At 36.5% G+C, this 16,790-nt stretch overlaps 1 protein-coding gene across 1 annotated transcript in view; it reads right to left on the minus strand.

Annotated features, from left to right (window-relative positions):
* The window catches only part of PASD1 (PAS domain containing repressor 1), a 94,702-nt gene that overhangs the window by 66,258 nt on the left and 11,654 nt on the right, over positions 1 to 16,790 (minus strand). The gene's annotated exons all lie outside the window — the stretch shown is intronic.

Consider the following 16,790-nt stretch of genomic DNA (forward strand, 5'->3'; position numbering starts at 1 on the left):
ATACCACATTTAGAAGCATCATAGTGAAATTTCAGAACACAAAAGACAGCTAGGCCATTCTAGGCAATAAAACAGATCAACAAATACCCAAGAATAGTATCATACAGACCATATGCTCTGGCCCTAATGCAATTGAATTAGAAATCAAGAACAAAAAGATAATATAAAATGCTATACACTTGGATACTTAAAACAATAGCAATGACAACATTTCCTAAATAGCTTTAGAAATCAGCAAATATTTAAGTACTGAAGACTTGTAAGAATATTACATAGTAAAACCTGTAAAATGTAGCTAAAGCAGTACTGAGAATTTATACCCATAAGTGCTTACTAGGAAAAAAGTAAAAATAAATGAGCTAAGCAGTCATCAAAACAAATTGTAAAAATAAGGGTAAAGGTAAAGAAAGGAGAAATAAGGAAATAATAAGCATAGGACCAAAAATATGACACAATCCAAAATAAAGGCATAATAGAACAGATTTAAAAATCTGTTTCTAAAATAAAATTTTAAAAAACCATTCTTACACCAGATCAAGAAATAAGGGAGAAGATACATTTTGGAATGAAAGTGCATACCTATGAACAAAAGAGATGGTAAAAGCAGTATTACCAACTCAGTGCCCATACATTTGAAAACAGAGACAAAATGGAGTATTTCTTAGAAAAAAAGTATTTTACCCAAACATATTTAATAATACAAAGAAAATTTGAATAAATCCTATAAATGTAAAGAAATTCAGTAATTAAAAATTTATCCACAGAAAAACACCCTAACCAAACCCAGACAAAATAGCCCCAATGCTTTCACAGATGGATGCTTTCAAATATTTAAATAACAGGTATCTCCAATTACATGCAAAACAGATAAAGAGCGAAGCCACCCATATAATTCAACATCATATCAGACAAAAAGAAAAAGAATGTGACCATATCAATAGATGCAGAAAATGCATTTTATGTAATTCAACACACATATATGACTTTAAAAATATCCTTAACAGACTAGGTATAGATAGGAACTTTGTTAAACTGATAAAGGGAATCAACCAAAAACATACAAACATCATACCTAAAGATGAAACATTAAAGAATTCTTTAGACTCAGGGGGAAAAAAAACCAAGAGTGGTTGCTAAAACATTTAATATACAGTGCTGAACGTAGTAACCAATGCATTAATATAAGAAAAATAAATAAAATTAATAACTCTTGGAAAGGAAAAATAAAACTGTCCTCAGTCATGAATACTATGATTATCTACACAGAAAATCCAAGAGATTCTGCAATTTATGAGAAATTATTAAATAGTTCAGAAATGTTTTCTTGTGTACAAAAATATTTAAAAATTAATTTTGTTCCTATATACCTGGCAACCAAAATTAGAAAAAAAATTTAAAAAATACAATAGCAACCAAAATGTATAGGGACCTACTGCTTATGGCCATGGAATAACTGATATGGGACTAATCCTCCTGCCATAAACAACTAGGAAACTGGACAAATTGCAGCATACGTGGTACATCAGGAAGCACATGCCTGTGATCACTGAGATAAGACTGAAAAAAAGATGAGTGCTACAATATATCCCAGCTTTCTACCTAAAATTACATCCAGACCATGGTCCAGTGAGCAGAATCCTAAACAGTCTCACTAAGATTAGGAGACAGAAATAAGAGTTCAGGAAGGCCAAGATAGTGGGAATTTGTGGAGCATAATACCAGAAAGAAAGGACCTATAAAAAACAAAAAAAAAACCCCAAAACTCCAGAAATCTGAATACACATTCGCTTGAATCTTTGGCTGAATACTAAGTTTGCCTGTGGAAGGTTACACGCTATAAGACCAAAGAATACCTACCAGAAAGAACAAATACAGTAAATTCAAAGCTAACACTCACAGTTTACATGTGGCTGGAAGATATTTGAGTTTCATTCAGCAGAGTGGAGAAAAAAGACTGAAAAAATGAACACAGCTTTGGTAAGGGATAATGTCAGGCAATCTAAAATATATATGTAACTAGATTCCCAGAAAGGGGAGACAAAAATTTGAATAATGGCCAATTTTTCCCCATACTGGATGAAAAATATAAACTCATATATTCAAGAAGCTCAATAAATCCAAGAAAATAAATACAATGAAAAACTAACCAAGGCACATCATAAACAAATTGATGAAAGCCAGTTACAAAGAGAAAGTCTTAAAAGCAAACATAAATAAAAGCACATTTAATAGAGAGGGAAAAAGAATACCCTCTGTCTGACTTCCCATCAGAATAACCCAAGCCAAAAGAAAATGAAACATCTTTAAAGTTCTGGGGGCAAAAATCAGCCTAGAATTCTATATCCAGCAAAAATATATCCTTCAAAGAAATTGAAGGTAAAATAAAGACATCTTCAGATGAACAAAATCTGGAAGAAATCAAGGCCAGCATACTAACACTACCAGAAATGATAAAGGAAGGACTTCAGGTAGAAGGGAAAAAATGCTAGATGGAGACAAAGATCTACATAAAGAAGTGAAAAGCACTGGAAGTAATATACATGTGAATAAATATAGAATAATTTTTCATTTCTAATTTCTTTAAAAGATAACTGAAATAAAAACAAAGTACTGTAGGGTTTATAATATATGTAGAAATCAAACCTATGACAATAATAACACAAAAGACAGGAGGATGGAAAACAAAAATCTACTGTTGCAAGGTTCTTACATTATACATAAAATGGCACCATATTAATTCACAGCAGACAGTAAGAAATTAAAAATGTATACTATAAACTGCCTAGAGCAACAAATAAAACACACATGAGATATAGATTATAAATCAAAAGAGATAAAATGGGATACTATTTACTCATTTCATCCAAAAGAAAGCAGAAAAAGAAGACAAAGAGGACAAAGATCAAATGGGACAAACAGAAAACATATAATAAGATTGTAGACTTGAAACTAACCATATCAATAATTCTATTAACTGTCAATAGACTAAAGACACAAATGTAAAGCCTGGGATTATCAAAACTGGGTGAAAAGGTAAGACCAAACTATACTGTCTACAGGATACTCACCTTACCGATGTAAAGGCACAGATAGCTTACAAGTAAAAGAATAGGAACATATATACCATGTAAGCCTACAGCTTGAATGGCTAATTAATAACAAAGGCTCCAGGTGAGGAAAAGTGCTAGAGAAAAGGAGGACATAAAGGGGTCAACCAAGAAGGCATAACAATCCTAAATAGATATACACCTAATTACAAAGTTTCAAAATGAAGTAAGAACTGAAAGAAGAAACAAACAAACCCACAATTACAGCTGGTGAGTTCAACACTCCTCCATCAGTAATCAGTAGAACACATAAACAGAAAATAAGTAAGGATATTGAACTCTTACTACACTTGGCCCCATTTGTTTACAGAGCACTGTGCACAGCAACTATAGAACACACACTTTCCATTCTATCTATAACTGTCACTTTCCATTCTATCTGTAACAGTCATAATGATTCAAAATGTGCTGGGCCATAAGACCAGTTTCAGTAAATTTAAAGCATTAAAATCATACAGAGATTATGTTCTCTGGTCAAAACAGAATTAAATTAGAGCCCAATAATAAACAAATAAACAGATATCTGGAAACCCCTTCAAACATTTGGAAATTAAATAACATACTTCTAAATAATTTCTGGGTCAAAGAAGAAATCTTTAGAAAAGGTTTAAACAAAGAAAATTACACAATATTTCTAACTGAATGATTATAAATATTAAATTTTAATTCCTAAAACAGCAATAATCTAATGTAATTTATTAAAATTGCATTATATATATTTTGTAGTGTTATATATTTACATCAAGAAAAGTTAAATCTGTCTAGTTACTGAAAGCAATTTTTCATGTTCTCAAATAACATTTACATGTTTCTTCATACAGGAAAGAAACTATACAGTGCTTAGCAGTTAATTTAACAAAAATGTGCAAGGCCATTACACAGAAAATAATGTCTTTATTGATGTATATAAAAGATCTAAATAAATAGAAAGATATGTCATATCCTTGGATAGGAAGTCCTAGTATCATAAAGCTATCAGATCTCCCCAATCAAATTCATGTAATCCCAGTAGATTCTTTTTGTCTTGGTTTGGTTTTCTGTATAACTTCACAAGTTATTTATAAAATTCCCACGGAAAACAACAAGTCAGAAATATCCACAATACGTTCGCAGAACAACAACAATGGAAAAGGATGTGCTCTACTATACATCAAGGCTTATTTTAAAGCTATATAGTATTTAAGTAAATAAATAACAGTGCAAAACTTAGGGATAGAATGAGACAGAAGAGACCCACTAAGGAACAGATCCATGCATAAATTGAAATTTGATTTATGGCAAAAGAAGCATTATAATTTTGAAATTTCTGCCATGGAGTGTGTGTGTTTGTGTGTGTGTGTTTTAATATAGCCCTTTTTCTACCTTGGCGGCAATGAAATTTGTTTGCAAGCTATTTAAATACAAGAGCCATGCTTTATATGTCTGAGATTTCCATTAGCACCTAGCTCTACACAGAGAAAACAGTCAAAACACACCATGAAATATCTGATAACTTTCCTTATTCATTGGACAAGGTAGGCACAGACATCCGTTGATTACTGAGTCTTTTCCACTCAGTAATTCTTTCTAAGACAAAGACTTAGAAACTTATGCCAGGGAAGAAACCTGCTAAGACTGAAAAAAGAATACACCTAGTTATAAATTCTCAGGCTAAAAGTAACCAGCCTTCCTATGCAAAGTAATAATTATTTCATTCAGAATAGAAGAGTTATGCACTGAGTGTCTTTCCAAAATCAATGGGAAATAATCTGAAGCCTCATCAAATTTTATTACTAAAGTATAATATAAAAGTCAAAAGGTCAAGAAGGTCAACCTTGCAAAAATTTGTTCTTGTTGGGAAGCAAGGCAACTTTTAATTTTCTGCAGTGTGTGTATATGTGTGTGTGTGTGTATGCACAGACACATACATTTTTTTTTTTAGTTCACAAGAAAACACACTGAATAGATGGATAATGGGAATAGAATATGAACTGATTCCTGAAATTAATCATTGGTTCCCTGTGGTTGAGAATCGCTTAAGCAGATACTTCCTAGCATGACAATTATAATGGCAAAGGTGGTCAGTGTTCAGTTGGGATAAAAGCCACAGTCAAAGAACTCTTCACTCAGTTTCTCAGTCTCCTAACTGCCAGAACCAAGTAAGTTAACACAATCACAGTTCAGGCTCCATGGCAGTACCAATCTTCCCTGGAGACAAGTGACTTGCCAATCAAATCTGGGCTTCCGCTGCTAATGTTCTTGAGACATTATCGTAGGGGCCATGTCTGGAGCCTAGATGACACACACAACACCTGGTATCATCTCTCAATACAAATAGTTTAGGACGACAGGACACTAAAGGTTTAATTCTGAAGTAGAATCAAACTGAAGACATTCTGAGAACTATTCCAGGACTCAGCTAGACCCAGTGTGTTCAAATTTCCATCACCCCTGGATTGCTCTTAAAGGGTCTCAGAGTTGCTGCACTCTGCAGTTGTGGAAGCCAGCAAATAGAGGCTGCTGAGCGACAGAGTAGCAAGATTATGACTTTCTCTGGATGCAAAGCTAAGGCAGCAGAAAGTCTTAGAGTAAAGACTACAACATTAGAATTTAAGGAATTTACTTACATATCTCAGGGCTGATGACTTTTCCAACAAATTCTCCACAAATTCAGATAAATACGTGGACTCAGTCACTCCTGTCTGTTCTGCTTGAGGCTTTGGAAGGTTGAATTCAAATGAAGTTTCATGTGAAATGTCTACACTTGTTGCATTCTTCAATTTGAAATAGAGTATCATTTGCCCAGGACTAGGAGTCCAAGTTCCCTTTTATCCTTCTTCCCAAGATTACATTTCTTGCTCCATGGAAAGTCGCAGCATTTGTAACCCACCACAGTGGATTTTTCCTGTTTTTTAATCAATGCAGAGGAAAGCATGTTAGTGAAGAATCTGTATTATGAAAATATAGCTGTTAGTGTATCAGCTGAAAAAGGTAACTATTGTATATTGTATTGTATATACTATATCAGCCCAAGCATTTTAAACATGATCCACAAGTGAGCACATAAAATACTGTGTAGAAAACAGGATTGGGAGAAAACATTCAAAGGTGTCTTTGAGTGATGGAAATATGCATGGTAATTTTTTTTTTCATTTTTCAAGTTTGCTATAATTAGCATGTGTGATATTCAAAATTAAGAAAGACCTCTCAAAAATAATATGAGAGCCAGGGTGAAACAGTAAAGAGTTTGGACTTGGGAATCAACTGGACCTGGGTTCAAATTCCAACACCAGCTCTTGATAATTGTGTGACCCTTGGTGAGTTCCTTAATCTTTATGTCTCAGTCATCTCAACTGTAAAATCTGGATTATAACACCTACATGGCAAGGTTTTCGTAAGAATTAAAGTTAATAGATGTAAAGTGGCTGGCACTATGTCTGGCCCATAGCAGCCACTCAATAAATTGTAGCCTTAATTAAAGATACTGATATTAACAGCCATATATAATCTAAAGGACTGTGAGGACATAGCATTCTTCTCCAAGAGGGAAGCAATGGCAAAAATTTTGCAATACAGAGAGGTTTCTTGATGTCACTTGCCATGAGAAGAATGAGAGAACCCTGAGATGAGTCTCCATGCAGTGGGCCAGCCAGGTAGATCTAGCACGTCATGGATAAGTGGTGTCTCAGATCTGGGTACAGAGTCAGGGCATAGGAACACCTAGTGGATGTCCTCAGCAGCAGCAGCAACACGAGGTAGAAGAGCACAACTCTGTAGTGGTACCCAGCTGCACAGAAGCCTCATCTTCTCCAGCAGGACATTGCTGCCTGCATGTCGGAGTGGAGGAGGGCGATGATCAGATGGACCCTTGTTCAGAGTCTTTCTGGGCACCAAGGAGGACAAGAAGCACTAAGGATATTGGCCAGAAAAAGTACTTGAAATATTGGACCGCAATCAAAAATTAAGTAGGTAAACAAGTTGTGGGCAGGGATGGAAGAGGTTCACTGAGAAACAAGCACAATAGTCAAGTGGTAGGAATAAATTTGAGAGGAGGGCAAAGATCAGGGGTCCTCAAAGTACCACAGAAAGGGCAATGGAAGAAGAGGAAGTTAGGGGTATCACTGGAGAGAACTGAGTTGAAATTGTCACCAGTAGTTTCTGGTAATACCAAACACAATCATAAAAAATATTCTGTTTCATGAAGAGAGAGAGAAAGCACAAAAAAGACAGCACATCTTCACACTTCCACATCCGGAGAGGCCTAATGGGCTATTTAGCAGATTTAGCCCTATTTCAGCGGCAGCCCAAACTGTGCTCAGCTCAGTGCTTTGGTTTCCCCTCCCCCTGCCCTGCCAACCTGTCAGTCAGCTCAGCTGGACTGACAGAGAGAAAGGAACCCTTGTGGCCTTCACAGTGCAATAATGGCCAGAAAGTGTTTAGCTCGTGTAAACATCATTGAAAATGTTTACACAGAATTTTAAAGAAAACCAGAGAGGGTCTGAAGAAAAGCAGAAGGTAGAGGTGAATACATCTTTGGCTATTACTGTAGGCTGCCATATTTGTTTATTTTAAATTAAAAACCTCAAAGTATTGAAAATGACATTGTGGAAGACAATCGCACCATGTATTTGTAGTTATAAAATTTGTTATGCATTATCAAGGATCAACTCTTTCTTTATACAGAGAGACACACATTTTTTTTTCATATACAACTGCTCCAGAAAAGTGGTGTTCCAAATCTCAATAGGATGTTAGTTTTTTGGGGGGGTTGTTTGTTTGTTTGTTTGTCTGGTTTTTGTAAATTTATAGGGGAAAAATGCATGATGGCATCAAGTTGGGTGAAGTCATCTTCTCTTAGTCATATAAGGTTTATTAAAGATATTTAATCAGTGAAAAAGAATGAAATATTTATAATTCTCATGGAGACAGTAATGATGTTAAATGTGTATGGCATAAATACATCAACTGAGTCAGTGGAATTTTCCAATTTATTTTCAATCAAAATTTTCTTCAAAAATTATACCTCATAAGACTATATTTCATCAGTTATTCATCCATCTTAATGGAACATAATTTTCCAATAGATAAAATCAAGAATGGAAATTAGTCTAGAGTGGATTATGCAGCATGTGTGCTAGGTACAACACCAGATAAGCCAGGAAGGGCAACTGGCATAGTCAAGCTCCAAAAGTGATCCAGAAACAGGATCAGGCTTCCTGATTCCTTTGGTGTATCCCTAATGAGAAGCTTTTATTGGGGTTTGGATATAGCTCAATGGTAGAGCATACTTAACATGCACAAGGTCCTGGGTTCAATCCCCAGAACCTCCACTGAAAAAAAAAAAAAAAAGAAGAAGAGAAAAGTGCCTACCGAAGCTTTTCTTTTCTCAAACTTGAGTTCTTTCAGCGAGCACAGGCCTGGGCGCTGGGCTGGATGAGGCAATAGGGGAATCCAGGTAATGAGGGAAGTGAGCCCAGTTGCACAGGCATGCACACACCTGCACAGGTAATATGCCCACTCTTTCCTAGACCGAAGGTGAAGCTGATTCTCTGCAGACTTTGTGGCTCCTTCTGAGGACAGGGCCAGGTCAGTTGTGTCCATTGTGAAATTCCCAGCACCCAAATGTTCCTGGCAGAAAAAAACAACCTGAATAAGTGCTTGGTGAATGAATAAATGAATGAAAACACTGAGTCCTACCTGCCAAAGTGCTGATGAGCAGGCAAAGGTTTTTGGATACCATTACCCACCTAATCCTGTTCCTAAAAGACAGACAGGCTAAATTTTTACCAGACCTGCAGAGAAACAAAATTGGATCTAAAAGTGTATCTCTTATTGCTTTTGCACTTTGGGGAATTCTGTCTGGCATGTTCTCTCAGCCTGAGGCAACAAGGAATACTAAAAGGCAAAGGATTATTATATCCTGAAAGAGATCAGCAATCCATTAAATTCCTAATCCAAGTCTTATTCCATTTAAGTCTCTGGATATTCTATAAAACCGTCCCATGGTCTTGCCAGTTCTGAAATTTCAGCAATTCATTCAATCCCTGTTCCCACTCTACCTTGGCAGCTCAGAGACTTAGGGTAAGACTGACATCTACATAAATCCAAGGCAAGGGAGTAATCACTGATAGACTAGAAGCTTCACAAACAGCAATATCAGAGAGAACTGTGTAGTGGACACAAAAGGCTTCAAACGGCAGACGGCAAGAACATCATAGGCAGAAAATAGAGCCTGACTAAGGGCACCAAAGGGAGGCCTCATGGTATGATTACATCAGACGGTCCTTACTGCTCCCTAGCATGTGAACTTGGGCCTTTCTGAGCCTCAATGTCCTCATCTGTAAAATGAGAATAATAACAGTACCATTTTGCAGGGCTCTTGTGGAGAGTCACTGACATAATGGACATCAGAATGCCTACACTAGTGCCTTACTAGAGTAAAGCCACACAAAACACTAGTACAAAGTGTGATAAGAGACAGAAAGTAGAATAGTGGTTACCAGGGACTGGGGGCAGGGGAAATGAGCATATATTGTTCAATAGGGACAGAGTTTCAGTTTGGGATGATGAGAAACTCCTGGAAATGGAAAGCAGTAATGGTTGCATAGTAGCGTGAATGTACTTAATGCTGCTCAGTTGTACACTTAAAAATATAGTTCAAATGGTAACTTTGATGTTATGTATCTTTTACTACCCCAATAAAAGAATGCAAACAAAACAAAAGTGCAAGGCCTTGCCAGCAAGCAGCACAGTGTGAGTGAAATCAAGAATACTCAATAGCCTGTAATAACCTATAATAAAAAAGAATATGAAAAAGAATATATATGTATAACTGAGTCACTATGCTGTACACCAGGAACTAACAACTCTACTTCAATTAAAAAATAAGTTTAAAAATTAAAATTATTTTTTTTAATTAAGAAAAAAAAGAATACTCAGGAAGGTAGGTTGGGGCCAGAAGCCAAGGCCTGAATATCAATCTGAGGAGAACCGTCAGCCTGATCTACCAAGTGCCTCATGAGGACACTTGGAAGTGCTGTGACTTGAACTGATATTTTAAAATGATATAATTGATATTGATAACTTATAAATATCACCCTGGGGTGGATTAGATGGCTAGAAAGAAGTTGAGGCTGAAATGAAGGATGCCCATTAGACTTCTGCTATTTAAAATGTGGCCCTCAGCTCAGCAGGATTGGTCCTACTTGAAATCACACTCACAAGCTGCCCCTGACCTGCTAAATCAGAATAATCATGGTGCCAAATCTGCAGGTAATGCCTATGCACAGTAACCTTTGAGAAGCACTGGGCTAGAAGACCCAAGGAGTTCGGTTGGGAGAGTTTAAGGACATAGGGCAACATTTATGGAGTTTACTACATACATAGCTAGGGTTGAGTATTTCACAAACCATCATTTAATCCTCAAAACACCCTGTGTGAATGTTCATAGCAGCACTATTTACAATAGCCAAGACATGGAAGCAGCCTAAATGTCCATCAACAGATGACCGGATAAAGAAGAAGTGGTATATTTATACAATGGAATACTCTTCAGCCATAAAAACCGACAACATAACGCCATTTGCAGCAACATGGATGCTCCTGGAAAATGTCATTCTAAGTGAAGTAAGCCAGAAAGACAAAGAAAAATACCATATGAGATCACTCATATGTGGAATCTAAAAGACAAAAACAAAAACAAAAAAACAAAGCATAGATACAAAACAGAAATAGACTCATAGACATAGAATACAAACTTGTGGTTGCCAGGGGAGTGGAGGGTGGGAAGGGATAGAGGAATTTCAAAATTGTAGAATAGATAAACAAGATTATACTGTATAGCACAGGGAAATATACACAAGATCTTATGTTAGTTCACAGAGAAAAAAATGTGACAATGAATATATGCATATTCGTGTATAACTGAAAAACTGTGCTCTACACTGGAATTTGACACAACCTTGTAAAATGACTATAACTCAATTAAAAAATGTTAAAAAAAATTTACCTGAAAAAAAAAAAAACAGCTCTGTGTGAAAGGGGCTATTCCTCTCACTTTCCGCATGGAATACTATTCAGTCATAAATCAGAAGGAAATTCTGCTATGTGCAACAACATGGATGGATCTTGAAGGCATCATGCTAAGTGAAATAAGCCAGGCAGAAAAACAAATACTACATGATCTCACTCATATGTGGAATCTAAAAACAAACAAACAAACCTCATAGAAACAGAAAGCAGACTGGTGGTTGCCAGAGGATGGGCACAGGGGAAGAGATGATTGGGAGCGGAGGAAATAGATGATGGTGGTCAAAAGGTAATTCAGTTGAAAAGTCTGCAGTATTTTCCAGTTCTATGTACCTTTTGGAATTAACACTGTTTTAACTTGATGAAAGCCTTTTTAATTGAGGGGTTAAAATTGATGCTTTAAATGCCTTCCCTTATGGATGGTGAGCTATACAGGAGCAGAGACAATGTCATCCTCATCTCTGGATTCCCATGCTCAGAATTGTCAAGCCTGGCACATGCAGGCACTCCTGAAACGCATTGGGAACAAATGCAGTACCTTAGCTTTTCAAGTTATGATGCTTTCATATGTCCCAATCCTAAAAGAAATCACAAAGAAACTAGGGTGGGACTTGTTAGGAATCTGTCTTCAAGCCCCTTGCTATAAGAGTTCCTTATAGATTCTCATTATGTTATTCTTGTATTTAAGCAATAAACTTCCCTTGGGATAGGGCTCAGATTCAATCATATTTACTGAATTTAGCTTTAAAATAGTAGAAAGATAGAACAGTTTTCAGAAAAGTTAAACATAGAAATAATATGAGATGACATTTATTAAGCACTCACTACATCCCAGGTTCTATTATCATCCCCATTTTATATATGAGGAAAGTGGGGTCCAGAGAGATTAGCTAAATTTTTCAGGGCCACCCTGAGAGTGGCAGCATCTGATCATTCACTCACTAGTGTGCTGTCTCTCCATGACAGCACTGGCCCTTTTTCAACTCTTTACCCATCTGCAAATGTCATGTGTCATCTCCCACCTACCCTCCTTGCACCCTCCCCTCCATTCTCCATCTATGACCTTCCAACTAACCAAGAATAAGCATGAACAGCTCATGTTTCTTCCAATTCTGGTTAACTGGCTCATCAACAAATTACTTTGAAGTTCTGTAGCAATCCCATTTATGTCCAATAACCTTTCTGCAATTGACAATGTCCTTGAAACTCACCCAAAATCATAAATATGCTGACAAATTATCTAAACACATCAGTGCCCTTTGCTGAAAAACAGAGGAGTTTGGTTTCTATCCTGGTGAGAGCCAGGTCCCTTGACAGTGATTTGTGAGACATAAGATTTGAGTATTTGAGAATCTCTGGTCTATAGCAAAGAATGACAGTCCAGTGTACTTCCAGGCTCTAGGCAGCATCAAGGCTGAAGCACAGCGGCACTCGGGCTTTGTAGGTGGTAAGAATCTTGAAGTGCATTCCATCGATTCCTTCTCACCTCTCTCCTTTCTCCAGTAGTTGGAGATTATGGGTTTCAAGCCCCTGCTCCACCTCTTCCCACCCAAGAGGTCTCCCAGAATCCCTTTGGGTGTTTGTTGCTGTCATTATCCTAGTGGACCATGGCATCAAGCCAAGGCTAAGACCCTTAGACTCATTCAAGATCCAAGGGTGAGTTGTTGAGAATAGTTTCTAAGGTCTCCTAGAGTCAGATATTTAAACAGAAAAATGTCCCTGTCCACCCTTGATACATTACAACTATGTCCTATTTCAGCTACTCACTAATACTGTGCAAAACTGAGCTGGCTGTGCATTGCCTCTCTTTCCAAGCTTAGTCAATGACACTTGCTTCCTCTACCCTATTCTATTCCTCTCCCCTTTTTCATAATTTAGTCCCCATGTTCCAGTATTAATTCGTCTCCAAAGAAATCAACCTGAGAATTTACCAAAAATGAAGAACAAGAAACTCAGAAAGTATAACTGATAGTTCATCTGTAAGGAACAGAATAAAGAAAACATATTAAAGAAAATTCTACCTCCTAATATTCTGGCTCTCTTACCAGACAGCTCTTAAGTAAAAAGTAGATACTCAATTTTAGAGGAAAGGTAAACTTCCCCTCATCAGATAACACATCTTTCCCAAAGAGTTGGGTGTAGTTAAACCCTATTTATTCATTTGACATTTGATAGACATTTTCTAAGTGTGGCCTCTATGGCAGACTCTGGGGGATAAAGAAATGAAGTTGATATGGAATGTCTTTTGAGAAATCAGACTAGTAAATAGATAATTAACTAACTACAAGGTCAAAAGTGATGAGAGTTAAATTCATTTAGAGTACTCTGAAAGCTGAGAGGAGGGAATAAAGACAGAAGCACAGAGGGAACACAGGAATAGACAGAGGCACAGAAGCTGGAATCAGATGTTCTAGGTAGCAAGGGAGCACCTGGGCTAAAGTAATTATGCCTTTTCTTAAATGCAACCCCCTGAACTCTGCCACAGTGAAGCTCAGGGTCCCATGACTAATGGAAAGCTCAGTCTGTCACTGTTAGAACCACAGAGAAAGTACACCTGAAACAGCTACAGAGGAGGGGAGAGCAAACCATTATCAAAGAAAAACTATATTGATCTATTATATTTCAATAGAACTTCAATTTCAATCCATTGAGCAAAACCAATGTGCATAATGTTGTCTAACAATAAAAATAATTGTAGCACTTAAATACAGCCTCCAAAATTCCAGGAGAAGAGAAGCTTTTTTTTTTCTGTGGAAGGAATGGCTGACCCCAAGAAGATAGCATGCTGGCCATGGGTGGCCCCTGTCTACACAGATCTAGAGGTCCAGAATGCCTGAAGGCTGGTGTGCATAGTCCAAACTGCACATGAGCATGCTGCATGACTCAGCTTCCAGGCTCTCCAGAAATGGTCCTCAGGTCAGGGGCCCATAGGGAGACGCTGGACCATATGCAGGGACTTCTGGGAACCACTCCGGGCTGCCAGGGTCCATTCTGCTCCTAAACTGAGTTTGACCATCGAGAAGCTCTTCCTTGCCTGCCCACCTCCCCTGAAACTCCTATACTTACTTTTGCCCCCAAATTGTTTTTGAATGAGTGAATAAATGAATAAATAAAGTCATCATGCTTTAATATTGGTTAAAGCATTAGAATTTGTAAATGGTTACATAAATAACTAGAGTTAAATCAAGATTATCCTCATGCCAGGGGGGAAATGGGGAAGGAAGGGATAAATTGGGAGTTTGGGATTTGCAGATACACACTATGTATAAAATAGATAAACAACAAGGTCCTACTGTATGGCACAGTGAACTATATTCAGTACCTTGTAACAGCCTGTAATGAAAAATAAGGAAAAAATATATATATATTTATATATATATACCTATATATGTAAAAATGAATCACTATACTGTATACCAGAAATTAATACATTATAAATCAACCATACTTCAATAAAAAACCCAGTTATTCACTATCTACAAGAAAAAAAAAGATTACCCTATGCTACTTTCATGTCAATTTCTATATGCCTCCTTCCCTAAAATGTCTAGGGCTTTTAGGTTTCCTACAGAGTTATTCCTCTGCTCTTTACAAAAGCTGAGTAATAACTTATCCTTTGACTTGGATCCTATAGATCTGCATAACACTTTAAAAACTCTTCCATTATTACTTATATAGAGGTAAAACTTCATTGCACATTACATTAGAATTTATAGAAGCTAAAGGTTATTCTAGTCCCTTACCTAATTCAAAGATTTTATAAAAATGACCAAGATACACTACAACTAAATAAAACAACTTTCAAGTTTTTTATTTTACTTTTAATTTGCTTTTACTGGCTCATAAGATAAACATTTGGTATGAAATCGTCCACGTTAGTTCTACATTATATGCAATATAAACAGATGCTGAGTTTTAAAAATTGTGAATTAAACAGAATTCCAGTAATATTCATTGAAAAGAAAACTCACTGAAACTTGAAGCCAAGCATTTCAAAATTTTGCAGTGTGGGAAAATTACTTTTTACTGTTTCTTTAAAGAAAAGTTAATTTGTCAAACTATAGGCAAACTCATTTTTCTAAAGTGGAAAAAGATGGGTTCTCATAAATATGGAATTAGATTTGGTCTGTGGCTCAGCAAATGATTCTTTAAAAAAAATCAAGTAACGTATTCTAAAATTCTATTCTTTAAATCTTCTCTGAAGCAACACATCCTCCCAGTTTCATTGGAAGAGGAGGAGTCTGTTTGTTTGCCACAGGTGTGATGCTGGTCCCCCAAACCTCCTCTTCAAAGACCTGGACTCAGTAACCAAGGTCCATCCTCTCAACACCACTCAGTGGAGAGGGAGAGAGGAGAAAGCTCTGGTGAATATCATGCCTGTGCAGCAGCAACTAAGAACAGAGGGGACTGTGTCAACAAATCTCATTCTCAGCCATACATATACATACATATATTTGTTTTCACATTCTTTATCATTAAAGGTTATTACAAGATATTAAATATAGTTCCCTGTGCTACACAGAATAAATTTATTTTTTATCTACTTTTATATATAGTAGTTAATATTTGCAAATCTCGAACTCCCAAATAGGTATGACTGGGACATGATGCTGTATACCAGAAATTGAGACAATGTAACTGACTACACTTCAATTTTTAAAAAAAGAATTTTAAAAAAATCTTATTCTTGGTTTGCACAGTTGGGGTTGTTGTCTGTCCTTGTCTCTGCAGAAAGAAAGTGCTAAGCCTAGAAGGGCAGTTTCTGAACTGACTGGAGATACTCCAGCAGTTTTTGCTACCTCCAAACCTGCTGGAGCCTAAATCAATGCAAACATTCACAGCCAGTTGTGCTAAGAGTTGCAGTTTACTGCCACTATTCTTCTTGCTCAGAAATGAGGAGTTCTTGGGGAGTCCCGCAATACCAAGGCCAGATGCCATTGCTTACGTATATGAAATGCCTAATACAAGTAGCCCAGACTTTCCTAAAGGTCATTGCTCCTGCAGGACATTAACATCAAAGGGGGTTAGAAGTATGCAGCAAAAATAAAAGTAAAGTGTTCCTTGGTTGGTTACATTTGGAAAATTTTGAGTTAAATACAGTGAAGCAGATTTCTTGATTACAAGACATCTCAGGAATGTTAAAATCAACTTTGTATTCCTAGGATAAATCCAGCTTGGTTATATTATCCTTTTGAATTGCTGGATTCAATTTGCTAATGCAGTATTTCAGGTTTTTAAATTAATGTCCACAGATCAAATTAATCTATAATTATATTTTGTCATATTGTACATGATAACTTTTAGTATCTTACTATGAGTCTGGGGATTTATTTTTTTTATTTTATGTTTATGTGATATTAAAAATCTTTATTTCTTAAAAAAAATAGTAGAACTCACATTAAAGCCTTCTGGTCAGGGAAAAAAAAAGACATCTCAAGGCTTTTCATAGGTTTAGGATCACTGGGAATGTGTCTCTGTTTTGCTTTACCTCCCTTCCTCAAGCACTTTCAATGGCCAAATGCATTTAAACTTAAGAATGACAGAAAGGAAAATTTGAAAACCTAACAATCAATATTCAATGAGCTCTGGGATAAAAATACAGAGTCTAGGGGATAAAAATCCCCAGTCTAGGATCCTCCCAAAGTTTATAAAGGATCCAGGGAAAGATGAATGAGG

The sequence above is a fragment of the Camelus dromedarius genome, chromosome X (genome assembly GCF_036321535.1).
Source record: "Camelus dromedarius isolate mCamDro1 chromosome X, mCamDro1.pat, whole genome shotgun sequence".
NCBI lineage: Eukaryota > Metazoa > Chordata > Mammalia > Artiodactyla > Camelidae > Camelus > Camelus dromedarius.